Consider the following 15,008-nt stretch of genomic DNA (forward strand, 5'->3'; position numbering starts at 1 on the left):
AGACATGACTCACTGACAGGTCTCATACTACCTCTTGAAGCTCATCAAGAGAATGCCAGGAGTGTGCAAAGCAGTCATCAAAGCAAAAGGTGGCTACTTTGAAGAACCTAGAATATAAGACATATTTTCAGTTGTTTCACACTCTTTTGTTAAGTATATAATTCCACATGTGTTAATTCATAGTTTTGATGCCTTCAGTGTGAATGTACAATTTTCAAAGTCATGAAAATACAGAAAAATCTTTAAATGAGAAGGCGTGTCCAAACTTTTGGTCTGTACTGTATATACAGTATACATTAAAGTACAACGTGTACCACCGACTCCCCTGCTATGGATTTTTAATGGATGAAATAAAGGAGGATTTTTTAGACCGGTGAGTGTTCTCTTGTTTTTCTCCGTATTGTTACTTGTTGAACAATAGTCTGTGTTGAGCAACCAAAGAAGAACACAGTTTAAAAAAAGTCAGCATAAAAATAAAGGTATATTGCTCTTGGCCATCAGAAAGTATGTCTGGCATAATTAAGAAAAAAAGCTGTGTCGTCACAAAAGGATGAATGGACAAATGTACTGAGACATTCTTAATAAAAGTCTGCTGCCATCTACCAGGATGATGAAGCTGAAATAAGGCTATATTCACACACGCTGGCTTTTGCAACGTATTTTGCTACTGATTTTTATGCAAATTTTCAGCTGCGGTTTGCAATACCAGCAAATTCTATGAGAAACCAGAATTCTCTGCTCACACATTTTTATTTTTTTTGCTGTGTATTTTGTGACTTGGTTGTGTTTTTTGGAAAATAGAGCATGTCACCTCATTCAGTGTTTTTGCAGCAGAAAACGCACCAGCGTTTTTGCTGCGTTTTTTCACCCATAGGAAGTAATGGGTGGTCAAAAAAATGCAGCAAAAACGCAACAAAACCTGCGTTTTTTAAACAGCTGTTTTCCTGCCAAAGAAAAGATAACAGCAGAAAAAAACACAACGTGTGTGAACATAGCCTAAGGGTTTACATTTCAGCAATACAATGATTCCAAACACACAGCCAAGGAAACTTTCAATTGGTTTCAGATAAAAATAAAGCTGCTAGAATGACCCAGCCAATCACCTGACCTGAATCCAATAGAAAATATATGGAAGGAACTAAAACTCAGAGTTCATAGAAATAGCCCACGGGACCTTCAGGATTTGAATAGTGTTTGTGTGGAAGAATGGGCCAAAATCACATCTGAGCAATGCATGCGACTAGTTTCTCCATACAGAAGGTGTATTGAAGCTGTCATCACCAACAAAGGCTTTTGTATGTAGTATTAAAAAAATTGCAGACAGCGAGTTCAATACCTTTTCCCTGTGTCATTTCTCATAACTTAATTTACGGACATCTATGGTTTGATTTCTTTGCCTGTTTTAATTGCATTGGTTGTTATCATCATCTGCTGAGAATGTCATGTCAATAGCACTTTTAGATAGTTAGGTCTGCTAAATATTTGGACAGTGACACAAGTTTTGGCATTTTATCTGTTTACCAAAACATATTGAAGATACATATGTACAAGAGAGGAGGAATCCAGCAGTGAGACATCATTCCAGGTAAGTATATAAAGCTTTACTTGTATTTCATCATTAAAAACATCCAGAAGCAGTAACTGGCTGGTCAGAAAGATAAAATAGGTATTGGGACGGACCTTCACTTTTCAGCAATAAGCCTTATTCATGGTCTGAACATGATACTTCTAGCTCCCTATATATATGATATGTCTATGCACTCTCTGGATGTGACCCATGTCATGGGCCAATTGGAGGTTAATTGTCAGCTGGTACCTAAAATTAAAAACACAAGAAATATATACCCAAAAATAGTATATATAGATGACTGGGATGACAATGACCCCAGTCATCTATCCATGAACATTAGGGATTTTTTACAGACACAAGCAGTTGGCATCGGAGTCAAATTTTCACCTTCCCTGGCTAATATAGTCATGTCCAAATGGGATGAACAATTTTTATAATTTTTATATGGAGACTGTAATTTTCAATCAAGTATCATATGGTACGTCTGTTTTATTGACGACATTTTGATATTCTGCTAGGGTACACGAGAGGAAATAGAGAACTTGGGTCACTACATTAATAACAAGCCTTTCAATTCAAGGTTCACTCATTTTTCTCATTAAAAAAACTCTTAATTTTCTTGATATTAATCTTACTGTTAAACAAGTTAGTGGAATATATTTCGCACCATACAGAAAACTTGTGAATATTCACATAAATGTAAAAGCATTTATCCCCTTAGTGACCGAGCCAAATTTCACCTTCCTAACCAGGTCAAATTTTTTAAATCTGACCAGTGTCACTTTATGTGATAACTCTGGAACGCTTCAACGGATCCCAGTGATTCTGAGACGGCTTTCCGTGACACATTTTACTTTATGTTAATGGTAAATTTGGGTCCATATATTTTTGCATTTATTTGTGAAGATATCAGAAGTTTGGGGAAAGTTTTCAAACTTTCAATTTTTATATCCTTAAACCAGTTAGTTCTGCCGTAAAAAATAATTAATAAATAAAATTTCCCATATGTCTACTTTACATCTGCATCATTTTTCAAATGTCACTTTATTTTGTTAGAATGTTAGAAAGGTTAAAAGTTTAGCAGCAATTTCTCATTTTTTCAAGAAATTTTCAAAACCTTTTTTTTTTAAGGACCTATTCAGATTTCAATGAACTTTAAGGTGCCTATATACCGTAAACTCCCCAAAAGTGATGCCATTTTAAGAACGACATCCCTCAAATATTTCAAAATTGCTGTCAGGAAATTTTTTAACCCTTCAGGTGCTACACAGGAATTAATGCAAAGTGGAATTAAAAAAATATTCATTTAAATCTTGCCTCTAAAATGTTACTTTAGCCCCAATTTTTTAATTTACAAGGGATAGCGCACCAAAATTTGTTACACAGTTAATGTGGACAAACAGCCGGATTCGGAAGGGAAGGAGCACTATTTGAATTTTGGAACACAAATTTGGGTGAAATAAATTGTGGACACTATGTCGCATTTGCAGGGCCCCTAAGGTGCCCAAACAGCCGAAACCCCCCACAATTGACCCCATTTTGGAGACTACACACCTCAAAGATTTTTTACAGGGGTATAGTGAGCATTTTGAACCCACAAGTACTACACAGAATTTGATAACATTAGGTCGACATATTGAAAATTTAAATTTTTTCAATGTTGTTTTAGCCCCAAATTTGTAATTTTCACAATGGATAACAGGAGAAAACGGACCCCATAATTTGTAATGCAATTTCTACTGAACGCGATGATACCCCATATGTGGTCAAAAACTACTGTTTGGGCACATGGCAGGGCTAGGAAAGGAAAGAGAACTATTTGTCTGGAATAGATGAATGCATGTCGCATTTGGAGAGCCCCTGGCATAGAAAAACAGAAGAAACCTCCCAATGAATTCATCTAGGGGTGTGCTGAGCATTTCTAACCTACAAGTGATTCACAAAACTTCATAACATTTAGGTGTGAGAACAAAAAATTTTTTCCACTAAAATACTGTTTTAGCACCAAATTTATAATTTACACAAGGGATAATGGGAGAAACTGGACCCCACAATTTGTTAAGCAATTTCTCCCAAATGTGGTTGCACACTAGTGTTTGAGAACAATAATCAGAAACCCAAAGCAGAAACACCAATCATGAGGTCAGTCAAAAACCTTTATTTCACAAGCAATTGGTTACATGGTGGCACCGCAGAAGCGGGTGCCCACACTACATATATATTTACACACACAAGTATCCTGAACCACAAAGGAGCAAATATGTACAAGTAGAATGAGGCCAAGCGTATAAAGCAATATGCCTAGTGCTTAGTGTAGCATATCAATGATCCTGGGTTAGCCTAAAAATAATAACATATAGATGAGCTTAACTGTATAGCATAAGAGGATTATAGTGTGGGGGTCGTGATGACTTTCCACTCGTCCTCCAGTCACTCCAAATTCAAACTATGAGCATGGGTCAACCATTCAAAGAATCAGTCAGACAACAAGCTGGTTCAAACTCAGAGCACGCTCAAAAGACTACTACAGACAACGTTCTCAGCAATGTTCTGCCTTTATTTTTTACATGCACAAATCTAAATACACTACATAATGGGGAGGGAAAAGGGGTTGTCCGGGGCGGGGTAAGCCATGAAAGTCCAGTGTATGGCCACTCCTGATTGGTCCACATCTCCTTATCTCAGTCTCTGGGCAGATATTGCAGCCGTCAGCTTATAATCTTGTTTCGTTTCTCTGAAATAAGTCTTGGCAACACTGGAACTGTCTTAGTTTAAGTTTCGATTTGAGCACTACGTAGCAAGGAAAGCTTATTGTTATATGACACAAAATGGTGGTTAGTACATTAGCAAAAAAGCGTATAAAAGTTACAAGAATATAAATCTGACAAGGACTCCTGATTCCAGGAGGGAAGCGACTTGGGTACTCAAGCTTGTTCTTGTGCAGCCTTGAGGGGGTATTGTGGCAACCGTGGGTACCTGTGTCCAGGCTTGAGGTGTACCTGGACCGGGGGAACCTGCAGGAGGCCAACGTCCTCTGGCCCGCTGGACCACAGAGAGTGAGGGAACTGTGAGGTTGTATGGTCATCATCATGAGAGGGAAGGCTTTAAGAACACCGCGGTCTTCAGTCCCTTGTTTGGAATGAGGGTCCCGCAAAAGAAGCTCCATACCATGGTTTCCGAAGGTAATTGTTGCCTTCATCCGCTCTAAGAGATCGGCTCCCAACAGGTTGACAGGGCAAGTTTCAGAGACCAAGAATCTTGTGAGTACTCCGGTGAACGGTCCTGCAGACACAGGGACTGTGAGTGGAGAAGAAATATGTTGGCCTTCTACCCCAACACAGGTGAGGGTATCCGGTGATAGGGATACAGAAGGAGGGAGCTGTGCAGAGGAAATGACAGATGTGGCCGCCCCAGTGTCCACCTGTAACTCCAGTGGTTGATGGTCCACCTGTAAAGTGACAGTCTCTGAGGATGTGGTCAAGGCTACCACACTCCCAACATAACATTCATCCTTCAGAATCACGAGATTGTCTTCTGTTTCTAGATGGTCCCTTGTCATCTCTTCTGTCTTGTTTTCTATATGTGGGAGGAGTATCATCACCTGTGCCTTTAACCATTACCCACTTGATTCCATGTTGGTTGCCAGGGGGTGGGTAGCTTTCTTGAGCTTGATATAGCATGGCAGGTGCGGCTTTCTTCTTTGGCTTAGTATCTTTTTCCATTTTTAGCATTGATTTTTGGAAAGCTTTAACGATGTCCACCGCGTCGTTGAAAGAAGAAGAACGAATCTCGGGCCGTACTCTCAGGACTTCATCTCTGAGAGCGTCTTGTAGGCCATCTACTAGGGCCTGAACCAACAGGGCGGCCTGCGTCCTGACGTGAAGACTGTATCCGAGATCCTCAAAATGCATGCTGAGTCTTGCAGCATATTTTTCCACAGATTCATCAGGGTTTTGTTGAACATCTTGTACAGACCCAGCTTGATCTGACAAGCGATCCTGAGCCCAGGCTTTTAACTGTTTCATGTATTCTAGGCCGGATTCATACGTACTAAGGGGTCCTGCTTTTGTGGAAACCATGGCCTTTTGAAAGCTCTCCGTTTTCGGCTAAGTGAGCCTGGCATTCTGCAGCCAGAGTAGAACCAACAGCAAGGGAAATTTTGCGAGCCAATCCTCCAACATGGCTCATACAGGTGTTTGCAGGGTTGACTATGGCCCCCACCCGATGTGTAAGGATGTCACCATAGCCTATTGACAGAGTGACAGGGCGTCCTGATGGGTCTACTAGATTACGGGAGCGGCAGGGGTCCCAGACTTCTGAGGGGCTGAGGGGTGGTGCTCTTTCAGCAGTTGCTTGGAGCAAGGGCCGGAGTACGGGTAATGGATATGGGGTGGAGGATGCCATAGGAGACGTATGGGGTAAAGGGGGGGGGGGGCTGGAGTATCTTGAGCCCATCCCTCATCTGGCTCCGTATCGTCTTGAGTAACAGTATGTTGGCGGAGGGAGAGCAGTCTGGCCTGAAATTCTGGGGAGTTGAGGAGGATATCCCCAGGGTTGTGGGTGACTCCCATAGGAAACAGGGGAAGCGTCTCAGCATCGTGGACTGGAGCAGAGGGTGTCACATTAGTTTCAGATGGGTGCTCTGGGACTGCGGGCTTTTCCACCTGTGCTGGTGGCTGGTAATATGCACCGGACGGATCTAGTAGTGGATATAGGCCGGATTGGGGCTTTCCGGGCCTCCCACAACAAGTAAGAGGTGTAGCAAGATGGCCGTTGGAGGGAGGAGGTGGGAGTGGGGGTGGGATTATTCTTGGGGGCAGGCTGGGCATCGTGCCATGGGCGGCCCGCCCAGAGTGGGTTTTGCTCTCCACACACCCGACACATCCACCCTTCCGGTGATTTGGCGTCGGCGCCATTATAGGGTGGTGACGGAGGGCTCAGTGTAGTGACAGGCATCAACGGGGTTACGGCCAATTTAGGGTCACATAACAAATCACATTCTGCAGCTTTCATGTATCCGAGCAAAGGCTCGGCATTCTCTGTTCCCCCCCTGCACCATCTACTCTAAGATGTGTCTGAGCCTGGTACAGAAGTCCTCACCCAACTTTCCCAACTTCTGTGTAACACATTCTTTCCAAACTAAAGGCTGGAGCCTGCCTGTACTGGATAAGCTTATCATGTTATACAAATTCCTAACATTCTTCTTGCCTTCTTGCCTTCCCGTAACTCCACTAATTGGCTTAACTCCCACAGCAGCATTCCGCAACTTACGAGATCTTTCAAATTTGAATATACACAACATTTTCTTATAGAATGCAATGATCTGTCGCGACTCAGATCACTGGTGCAGTCTACAGGTCGCCACTCGTCAGTGTAGAGTGCTCCTCAATACACTGATAAGACAGAGTACGCCTCAATCTGTCCCTTCCCTTACCTTGAATGGCGACTTTACAGTACGACTCACCACGGCACCCTGACTGACAGCAGAACCCCTCCTTATGAGGTTTCTCTGTATAAGACGAAGAGTACACCTCAATTCGTCACAGACCCTTACAGCAGAACCCCTCCTTATGAGGTTTCTCTGTATAAGACGAAGAGTACACCTCAATTCGTCTTCCTTCCTACTACGGCACCACCCGTCAGTGTAGAGTACACCTCAATACACTGATGAGATAGAGAGTCACCTCTCAATCTATCTCCTTTGCTAACCTTGAATTTAGAGCAGTCTCTGTGTTAGACGAAGAGCACACCTCAATTCGTCACAGATTCTGACAGCACAACACCTCCTTACACTACAATTCAGGAATGCTTTGAAACTTCGACTATCAGTTACGGGAGGCAGCTATCTAAGAAAAGTACAGTGACCGGGGGAGGAGGAGGTGGTGTGCACACGAGCACGCGCAGGCATGCGACGTCACTCGTTTTAACACTTGCTGGTTCAGGACGTGGTGCGGGACGCCCAAGGTCTCACCACTCGACCGGTCACCCACCCAGATCCAACCTAACAACCCCACAGAAACCGCTGCGGCTGACACACAGGCAAGTGAGACATATAAAATACATCTCAACTTACCGTGTTCGATGGAGGTTGATCAGGCCTCAAATTCAGCCACCGCGGTCACCACCAGGGAAGTCAGCAATATGGGTCCGGGAGGGCGGCGTACCGCTAGCCACGCCCCACGTTGGGCGCCATTTGTGGGGGTCGTGATGACATTCCACTCGTCCTCCAGTCACTCCAAATTCAAACTATGAGCATGGGTCAACCATTCAAAGAATGAGTCAGACAACAAGCTGGTTCAAGCTCAGAGCATGCTCAGAAGGCTACTACAGACAACGTTCTCAGCAATGTTCTGCCTTTATTTTTTACATGCACAAATCTAAATACACTACATAATGGGGAGGGAAAAGGGGTTGTCCGGGGCGGGGTAAGCCATGAAAGTCCAGTGTATGGCCACTCCTGATTGGTCCACATCTCCTTATCTCAGTCTCTGGGCAGATATTGCAGCCGTCAGCTTATAATCTTGTTTCGTTTCTCTGAAATAAGTCTTGGCAACACTGGAACTGTCTTAGTTTAAGTTTCGATTTGAGCACTACGTAGCAAGGAAAGCTTATTGTTATATGACACAAAATGGTGGTTAGTACATTAGCAAAAAAGCATATAAAAGTTACAAGAATATAAAAGTTACAAATATATATTTTCTCTTTTACCCCGACAATAGATATAAAGTGGTCCTACACAGGCGGCGAGTCAACTGGTGGGACCAGGGAATGAATCCCTCTTGTAAAGATTTAAATAGAGTCAATGATTAATGAAGGAGGTGTAATGTAAGGTACGGAGTATTCCAAAGAGAGGGAAGGGGGAGGGGACACAATGGACACAACACCAGATCAATGGCCGACAGTGTTATATATAAGAAAGGAGCTTAATGACCGGCTCTGGAGAGAAGTGCCCAGAAGATGCTGGTTAGATGTTAGAGGATGTGTTCAACATGAGGGTCAGGTCAAAACTTGTAGACAAGCAGACAAGATAGGTAATATGCCTTATACTTCTGCTCTAAGGGGTCCAGGGTACCGAGTGTGGAGCAAAAGCTAAAAGCTAAAACCCAAAACCTAAAAGCCAAAACCCAAAGCAGAAACGTCTTCCATGACGTCATGTTCTGTGTTTCTGCTTTGGATTTTGGCTTTTAAAACGCAGATTTCTAAAAGCCACCCTGAGGTGGCAGAACCGTTCCCCCTCCCCATGTGACACCATTTTGGAAATTTCACTGCCTATGAAATCAATCTAGGAGTGTAGTGAGTATTATGAACCATAGGTGCCTTACAGAATTTTTTAACATTGGGTTGTGGAAATGACATTTTAGTGGTAAAAATGCAATTTTTGTATTTGCTGCAAATTTGTCAGGTACACAAGGGTTAATAGGTGAATCTGGACCCCATAATTTATTGCACAATTTCTCCTGAAAGCGGTGATGACCCATATGTCATCAGAAACTAGTTACCTCAGGGGCCGATCATTGCCATGGTGACTCGATGTCGTCATGATGACATCCGGGTGACCAGAGCTAACAAGTTATTTAGGTCATGTGCAGTGCATGATCTACCTAACTGGTGTCAGTGCAGCACTGACTGTTATAAAGCATAGCGAAGCTCTTACATTGCTGCTATGCTTTATAACTGCAATCAGAGCTGTGAAAGTGAAAATCACATAGTGGGACTAAGTAAAAAAAAAAATTCAGAAAAAAATAGTAAAAACTTTTTTAAAAAAATTACAAAATAATAGTAATAAAAAATACATGCATATATATACTGTACATACAACTATATTGTACCGATAAATATATTTTATGAAAAAATAAATATAAAAAAGTACACACATTTGGTATGGTCGCGTCCAGAATGACCCGACCTATAAAATGGTCCCACTAGTTAACCCCTTCAGTGAACACAGTAAAAAATTTATTAAAAAACAAGGCAGGGGGCGTGGCCTGAGGCTTGATGTGAGCAGACACATGGACTGAGCTCCCGCTCATAATCCTGTAATCCCAGCCTGCACTGACAGAAAACAGATTTATACCAATGATCCTACCATCTAACACACTCCGGGACCTGTGAGGAGTTGATTTCGGCGTCCCCTGAGGAGAATGACCCGTCAAAAGAGCCACACTGGCAAGGAGGACAGCCAGCCCAACAGGGAGGTAAGATGTTGGAGGCTGCATCTCGTCAGACGCTTTGCCCGGGTGACAGAGGCGGCCATAGAGGATTCTCCTAAAGGTCACCCGGGGGAGGAACAGGAGGAGCAGGGAGAAGCGTGTGCTCCTGATAAAGAGCAGATGACGCAGCAAAAAAATTCAGCACCAACTTTCCTGGGTATAAAGTAAGGAATTTACTTGGTGCCGGCAGTAAACTTAGAGCATACCACAGACCAGAAACCCACCATGAGGGATGTGCCATCTGTGGTCAATATGTCCAACAAGTCCCTGACCAGCATTACCACCCATATGGGATTTATGAAGGAAGATATGTCATCTATAAGGAGAGACATTCAAAGGGCGTTTGAAAGAATTAAAGAAACAGAGGGCATAATTAGTAATATTGAGGATCAATTGTCTCCTATGTAAAAGGATATGAAAACATACAAGCAAAATCTGATTACCCTACTTAATAAAACAGTTGACTTGGAGAAAAGACCCTGTAGAAACAATCTACTCCTTATAGGAGTCGCAGAAAGAGCTGAAGGCAAAAATCCGGTTGAATTTATGGAGATCTGGTTCAGGGATGTGTTTGGAAGAGAGGTTCTGTCTCCTTACTTGGCAATAGAGTGTGCTCATAGGGTGCCTTTCAGACCTCCTCCACCAGGAGCTCCGCCAAGGCCTTTTGTATTGAACTTACTGCATTATAGCGATACAATCATGTAACTGTCCTAACTTATCCAAGACCAAGGTGGCAATCTTTCCTGACATCTCTGCTGAAGTGCAGAAACGCAAAGCACAATTTACACCTGTAAAGAAAAGGTTGCGAGACTTACTACTCCCATATTCTGTGATGTATCCGGCACACCTGAGGATTGTAGTCTCAGGAAAGGTGCTCATCCATGAATCTCCCCGGGAAACTACACAATGGCTGGACATCAGCGAAGCTAAATTTAAAGTGGATAAATCCGGACCTCCATAAACATCAACACTTTTGCTTTGGTGGCTTTTGAATCTTGATGCCATTTGATATGGACAGCGGGAATCTCTAAAAAGGATTTGAAGAAGAGCTTTTCTTTTTAGGTCAGGCTTTGGACTTATAAAAGCTTCCAATCTCTCCTCCGGGGAGAAATGTCTGTGATGTTTGATTGATTGTATTGCAATGTTAGAAATTATTTATGTTATGTGTTAAAAAAGGGTACATGCAAAAAGAAGGGAGGGTGGAGGAACAACTCAAAACAGTCTACTGGTTATTCTGTTTCCCTGCGCACATATGGCTAAGCTTGTAAATATTATAGCGTGGAATGTGCGGGGCATGGGAGACCCAACTAAGGTGGCTGTATATACTGGCTACATCAATACCAACCAGCTATTGTCTGCTTGTTAGAAACACATTTGACCCATGAAACAAAACAAATTAATAGGTCGTGGATAGGCCATGCTTTTCATTCGGTATTTTCTTCTCATGCTGGAGGGGTATCTGTTTTGATTTATAAATCAGTCCCATTTAAATGCCTTAAAACTGTCATGGATACTGAAAGACGGTATATTGGTACATTGGGCTATATATACAGAATTAAAATAATTTTGGTAGCTTTATATAAACCCCCTCCATATAAGGATACAATTATTAAAAAAACGTATTATACTTTACCTTGGACTCTCCTACTACTCCAGTTTTGTTGGTGGGAGATTTCAATAATTATTTCCACCCGCATTGGGATAGACTACATATGGGTAACATACCTGACTCGGCCTCCTCTATGGGGATGGCTAGATTATTTTCAGAAATTGGGTATGTGGATATTTGGAGACAGAGAAATCCCTCAATTAGACAATATTCATACTACTCAATGTCACACCATTCCTTGTCAAGGATTGACTTGGCAATTGGACCAGAATCTCTGAATCCGTTAATTCATTAAGTGAAATATTTACCCGTGGGAATCTCAGGCCATTCTCTGATATGTGTGCAATTGAGAACAGGGTGAATAGAGGGGACAATGAAATGCCTGTGACGATTGAATCCATATTGGCTAATGTTGGTGGGTAATTCTTTAAAAGAGGATCTGATAGAATTTTTGAAATAAACAAGGAATCAACATCAAAAATCAAGATGAGTTGATTGAGAAATTTCATCTAAGCTCTAATGAGACATTACAATTGGAACAAATTAGACGCTCTATCATGAGTCACCTGAAAGACAGCTCCCTAGAAATTACTACTAATGACTTTGATTGCTTAGTGAGGGCCACGAGGACGTCATCATCTATTTTTCTGCAATGAGGGATGTGATGTTGGGAGTAAATACTGAATTATCTTTCAAACACTGGGAGAAGCAATTTAATGATCAAGACATTGGAGTTAAGATAAGAGAAAGTTGGAGAAAAAACTGTAAAGCAATAACTAATGAGATGTGGAGGGAAACCCAATTTAAGATCATTCATAAAGTCAGATCCGCCTTTGATCTCCCCAAAACGCCCCTTAAACCTGATAGAATTCTACGGATTAATTACATGGGCTTTGGCTGTGTCCAAGAATACGCATCTTCAGGGGGGCTATTCTAGATTTCATTAACCCCTTTATGACCTGGAACGTATTATTACGCCCCAGGTCATCACCCCCTGTTCAGTGAGGGCTCCGGCGTTGAACCAGCACTGAACCGGGCACATGTCAGCGGATTTATACAGCTGACATGTGCCCGCAACAGCCAACGGGGGAATCGCGATCCACCCGCGGCTGTTAACCAGTTAAATGCCGCTGTCAATCTCTGACAGTGGCATTTAACATTACCGCGCCGGAAGCACGGCATTAGCCCCGCCCATCGGTGACCCGGTCACATGATCTTGGGTCACCGATGGGTTGGCATGACAACCCGGGGTTTGCAGCTGACCCCTGTGGTTGTCATGTCCTTATTGCTATGAGCGCCGCCCAGTGGTCGGAGCTCATAACAAGTGAGCATTTCTGCTGCATACAGGCGATCTGCTCACCGCCTGTATGCAGCAGAGGCAATTGGACAACTGCTGCTTCGAATCTCCCATGGAGACTATTGAAGCATGCAGAAAGTGTAAAAAAATGTTTCTAAAAATATAAAAAAAATAAAACAAGTATAAAAGTTTAAATCACCCCTCTTTCGCCCCAATCAAAATAAAATAATAATAAAAAAAAAACATACACATATTTGGTATTGCCGCATTCAGAATCTCCAGATCTATCAACATAAAAAAGCAACTAATCCGATTGGTAAACGGCGTAACGAGAAAAGAATTCTAAATGCAAGATAACGTTTTTTTGGTCGTCGCAACATTGCAATAAAATGCAATAATGGGCGATTAAAATATAGGCTGTACCAGAAAATAGTATCAATAAAAACATCAGCTCAGCTCGCAAAAAATAAGCCCTCACCTGGCCCCAGATCACAAAAAATGGCGACGCTACGGGTCTCGGAAAATGCCATTTTTTTTTTCACCACTTAAATAAAAAAGAACCTGTACATGTTTGGTGTTTACGAACTTGTAATGACCTGGAGAATAATAATGGAAGCTCAGTTTTAGCATTCAGTGAACGTGGTTAAAAAAAACAACTGTAGAATTGCATTTTTTTTGCAATATCACCGCATTTGGAATTTTTTTCCCGTTTCCCAGTACACAATATGATAAAACCAGTGATGCTGTTCAAAAGTACAACTTGTCCCACAAAAAATAAGCCCTCACATTGCCATATTGACCAAAAAATAAAAAAGCTATACCTCTGGGAACAAGGGGAGCAAAAAATGAAAATACAAAAACGGAAAATCCCAAGGTCCTTAAGGGGTTAAAGAAATGTGGAACTTTAAAACTCAACTCCCTCTTATGATGAAATTGTTTCACTACTGGCCTAGAGATAAAATGAAAGAAGGAAGTTCTCCGGATAAGATCGCCCCATTATTATAGGTTTTGGTTCTATTGGCAAAGTGTATGTTACTAGGCTGCTGGTTGGAACCTTCAATCCCGACTTTACAGGATTTCATCTCACAATTAAAAAATCTATTATATTTAGAAAGAATAGAAGCAGAAAAAAATAAGAAACTCACGAGCAAATACTTTGTTAAATGGAAAAACTTTTATTGGAAAACACGGTAATCAAGAAGAAATCACATATTGTAACGTCGTTTGTTAACTCTGGTGTCACACTGAGAGATTGAGAGGGTCCCTAGGAAAACTCCTACAAGACCCAACAGATGATTCTGCAAATATTGTATGATACATAAGAATCTATTGGGAAAAGTAATAGATATTAGAACATAATGAGAAACCAACTTGCATAAAGGTGTGAAATGGTTAGACAAAGATTAATAATCAATAGCATGTAGATCAGGGAAAGGAAGGAGGAGGAGAATAAGAACAAATTAGAAAGGAAGGATTGGTCTATGTCGCAGCGTATGGCTGAAAGCTCAAGAATCAACAGCAAAACCCATCTGGATTGATTGTTTCTTGTGTTTGTTTGGATGTGTTTTGAATTATCTTTACAAAAATACCAATAAAATATGTTTAAAAAATAATAATAATACTATGGGATGCCATGAAGGCCTATGTTAGAGGAACACTTATAAGAGATATTATTAGATGCAAAGCTACAGTGGTGTTCAAAAGTCCTGCATAGGAATAGGATAAATTGATTTTTCAAGTTTTATACGTTTTCTGTCGAATATCTTCGATGCTAATATGACATATTATATATGGTTTTGTTCAGAATACAATTTTGCATTCTCTCCCTGTAATATTTTTAGCTTTTGAAGCAGTTTTGCCTGAAATTATTGCAACAATATGGGAATTGAAAGCACAACTAAATATTGTACAGCTTCAGATCCAAAATTAGCCAATCACAGATGAGGTTCTTGTGACCAATCAATACCTGCATATGGCAGCCAATCACATTCCATTACATTGAATCACATCTGCTGCTTTGTTGGTTTGTTTTATCTGTTGGTCTATCTAGTGAATGATACTGTAGAGCTTTATGATGGGAGCCTTCAGATTTTTGTTAGCGGAGGATCATGTGCGAGTTGTGGTGCTACATGAAGAGGGTCATACTGGCCCCCAGATCGCAAGGAAGGTCGGCTGTAATCAGAGTGCAGTCATAAGAATTTTGCAGAAACATAAGCAGCTTGGAATTACCCAGGACAGGCCCAGATCTGGTCGGCCCAGAAAGTCAACTAAAAGGGAGGATAGAGTACTGATAAGAACATCCCTTGCCAATGGAAAGCTCAC

The sequence above is a fragment of the Phyllobates terribilis genome, unplaced genomic scaffold (genome assembly GCF_046119375.1).
Source record: "Phyllobates terribilis strain yellow unplaced genomic scaffold, ASM4611937v1 Scaffold_99__1_contigs__length_5935540, whole genome shotgun sequence".
Lineage (NCBI taxonomy): Eukaryota > Metazoa > Chordata > Amphibia > Anura > Dendrobatidae > Phyllobates > Phyllobates terribilis.